Source organism: Medicago sativa, chromosome 5 (assembly GCF_051527215.1).
Source record: "Medicago sativa cultivar Bolivia chromosome 5, Bolivia_mono, whole genome shotgun sequence".
NCBI classification, from domain to species: domain Eukaryota; kingdom Viridiplantae; phylum Streptophyta; class Magnoliopsida; order Fabales; family Fabaceae; genus Medicago; species Medicago sativa.
In genome coordinates, this window is record NC_140753.1 from 49,990,914 (window position 1) to 49,995,022 (window position 4,109).

The window sequence follows — 4,109 nt, forward strand, 5'->3', positions numbered from 1 at the left end:
CGAGACAAATCTAATGGCATCTTATGTGATATTATTTATTTTTGTATATTAGTAGAAAAATATGGTCAAGGTAAGTTAGGTCAAAATTACACATTTTCAAATGGATCATCTATTGCGGGACGGAGGGAGTATTATTTTGAGGTTTCATGAGTTGTTGATAGATGTTAATCAAATTGTGTTGATCTTCAAATTATACAACACGGTAATTGGGTCTCACAAGCTGTCGATATGGAAGAACACATGATTGAAATCATGATCACCTTCCTAAGGGGACGAAGTTATTTATTATTTGACCAATCCATTTTTGGTTGTCATAGTTAAATTAAGGGTCTTGTTATCTTGTGCCCTTAGGGCATAAGTTAAGGAATTCAAAATTAGAAATTCTTCATAGAAAAGAACAAAAGTTTGACTTTAAAAAGTTGAATAAAGTTGAATGCACAACTTTTAAGATAATTATTTCTATTTTAAGTTCCCTAACATATGCCCTTGGGGCACATGTTAACATTTGCCTTAAATTAATTTGACTAAAAGTTGCAAAATTTGACATGTATAAGTGAATAAAAAATGCTTAATCCCACCTTTGGTCCCTAAGATTTACAATTGTGCGATTTTGAGCCCTTAGCTTTACAATTATGCAAATTTAATCCTCCTAAGTTTAAGATTAACATTTTTTACGCTACAAATTTACCTCATTCTGCATAGAGGAGTGATATATGTACAACTAATATTAGAAAATTTTGGTGACAACCACTTTTCTCCTCTTGTGATTGGACAAAAACAATGGAGAGAGAAAGAATAAGAGAGAGAATAAAAACAATGTGAGTATGAGAGAGAGAGTTGTTTCAAAAGTTGTCAAAAAGTGGTTGTACAAATATTATTTCTCTTATACTAGCCGCAGTGCATATTTTGACCAATTTTGATAAAAAAAATGATAATGTGACTAATTTTAATGATATGTCATCTCCATCTGTACGCCAACGCAGAAAATAAAATAACATTAAAAAAAAGATAGAGAAAATAACTTTATTCAATCCTCTTTCTTCATCCTCCACCTTCAAATCAAACTTGATTTTTTTAATCTATACCAATATATAAAGGGATACACCAATTTTTTAGGTGAATTTTTTCTTTTCAGTTTTACCTCTTCATTTAAACTATTTTATCATTTTTATTTAAATAATTAGTTACAAATAAGTAAATCCCATAAAAATATCAACACTCCAAACCAATAAGAAGGAACAATCCACAATATTGTTCCTTAAAAAAAATCCACAATATTGTTCCTTAAAAAAAATCCACAATATTGTTCCTTAAAAAAATCCACAACATTGTATACAATGAAAAATCTTATTTTAACTTTATACAAAAATAATTGTGTTTTGATGTAACATTTTTTTTCCTTCCAATTTTACCTTTCACTTCGTTATTTTTTTTTATAGTCATTTTATCGTTCTTTTTCAATAAAAATAGAAAGACGGATACATCAGTGCCGTCTAGTCGCTAGTATTTATAAATAGGGTCCGTCTTATATTGACATTGCATACCTTCTACATGAGTTTGACTTAGTTTGAAAGTATTGAATTTATAAAAAAGGGTCTGTCTTAATAAGGAAAATATTAACTTTTTATTTGATAAAAATTATAATAAATTTAAAGTATTGAAGTTGTAAATCATTGATTTTTTGAATAAGGGTTGTAAATCTCAAATTTAATTGAAGATGATAATGAACTACAAGGTTTTACAACTTCAATACTTCGAATGCCGATCGAAGATAATTGATAATAATTGAAGATAATCATTGATATATCTTTTTCTTTTTTTGTTTAATGTTATTTTTCATGTTGGATAATACATAAAAATGATACGTAATTGAAATTAACCACATCAACATTTTTTTTTTGGTTCAAAATTGGTTAAAACGTGCATGTGCAACTAGTATATGTAAAATGGAATAAACTTAAATGGTTAAATTTGAGGGGCTAAAATTGTACAACTGTTAAAAAATAACATGTTCCCATAAATTATTTTGATTCTTTTCCAAAACGAATCAAATTTTGAGATTTAAAAAATTATAGGATAAATTTTATTTTCAAATTTTATAAGCTTGTCAATGCTCAAATTTTGTAAAAGAATAAAATTCCCTCTCAAAAAAGTTAATTAAAATTCTAAAATATGATTATATTTTTTCTCCTTTCTCAAATGTGCAGTATGGAGAATAGATATCAATGATCATTCAATAAGCCATTTAATTTGGTCAATTGGTCGTATTTTAACTTCTAATTGACATTTTCATGCGTAAACCTCAATTGAGGTATGTATTTTTTTTAATAAAAGGTGTTGAGCGATGTGATAAATATTGCTCTATGGTCTGTGGGTATAGAAATTTCAGAGTTAATTTAACTGGACTAAACACTGGGGAATTAAAGAATTTCAGAAAAATACCAACCTATAGTTATTGTTCTTCAAGTTGCTCACAAGAATTTCAGAAAAATAGAGTAACTCAGTCAAAAAAAAAAATGAAAAAAGGTTATGGGGTGAGAGAGACTCGAACTCTCGACCTCAGGATTACTCAGAAGCTATGAGACCTACGCGCTAGCCAACTGCGCCACCACCCCTTCGTGATGTGTTAGTCATTTCACTTTAATATATTAAGTCTAATATTTCTTTTAAGGACAATTATACTCTCTTATTCCCTTCTCATTTTGGGTTTCACTTTGTTCTTTGTAAGTTTTTCTCATTACATTTTGCTCCCTTAAATTACAAGGCGATAATCCAATACCATATATCTCATAATTACTGGGGAGTGATTTTTTTTTTTTTGAAATATTTTATTGGGCAGTGATTATTGACCAAATTAGGGATAAAATATAAAATACTTATTTATTTATTTATTTCATTCAATTTTAATCACCTTCATAGAGCAGTGAACAAAGGCAGCACATTTTTTTAGTTTGTTATGCTCTATATGCATGTGATAGAATTTGGATTGAAACAACATACGATGTTTTTTTCTTCCGTCGGGCCAATCAATTATATAATAATTGCTTTTTTGTTTTAAAAGAAAATTATAAATGTTAGACAATTTGATCTCTTAAATTTTTATTTCATTTTGATCCTTTAGGTTACTAACTTTAAACATTTTAATTATTGTCCCCGTGAGCTTAGCTCAGTTGGTAAGGACAATGTATAATATATGTAAGGTCTGGGGTTCGAATCCAGACCACTAAAAAAAACATTTTACGAATCCCGACCACAAAAAAAAAAACATTTTAATAATTACTAGCATGAATTAAAATATCTTAATGTATTTTCATAACATATAAATATTTTTATGTGTTATGAATAAATGAAAATATGATGTGGATGTCCATTGTCCCTAGACATTATATATCCGTTAACTACTATGACTAAATGATTTTAATTATTCCTATTGATATTTAGTCTCATGACTCTTCATGTAATTGTAAGTTACAACTTTTGTATCCTATAAATAGGACCTACATTGTCATGTAAAATACACACTTGAGAAGCAATACATTACACTCTCTTGTTCTCTCTTTATTCCTTTCTCTCTATTTGTATATACTTTATAATATCTTGCAATGTTAAGGATCAATTTCATAACATTATGTTTTTTTTAGTTATACTATATATAAAGGTAAGCATAGATAACAAACTATGCCGTTAGGTTTTTCTGGATGACAAAATCAATCCTCGCAAATACAACATTCATGGACATAGGAGACATGACATGATATGCATGACCTTTTTACTTCTATGTAAAATATCAACAACATCTATCGTTAGAAAGCCAAAAGTGTCAAAAACAAATGATATAAAAGCATATTGATTGTCGGAACATATTTTCTCATGTTTGACCGTACATTGCTTGACGCGACTTTTAAGGCTAACTGTCCTACCATAAAAGCCCCTATCCCTAATCCCACAAGTGGTAAAACCTCAGTCAAATATACACACATATTTTTCTTCTTCACACGTCATAATATCTGTAGGCCTATATGTCAATCTTCTATCTAATGGATTAATCAAAAAGTTCACAGATGACTCCTTCTTCACTAATACTCCGCTCGTCCGGTATAAACTTTTTT

General features: G+C 28.7%; 1 non-coding gene across 1 annotated transcript; it reads right to left on the reverse strand.

Annotated features, from left to right (window-relative positions):
• Positions 1-2,530: 2,530 nt before the first annotated feature.
• TRNAM-CAU (transfer RNA methionine (anticodon CAU)) lies at positions 2,531-2,615 on the reverse strand. The gene is given in 2 exon segments: positions 2,531-2,566; positions 2,578-2,615. It is a non-coding gene; the product is annotated as a tRNA-Met (tRNA).
• Between the last annotated feature and the right edge of the window lie 1,494 nt (positions 2,616-4,109).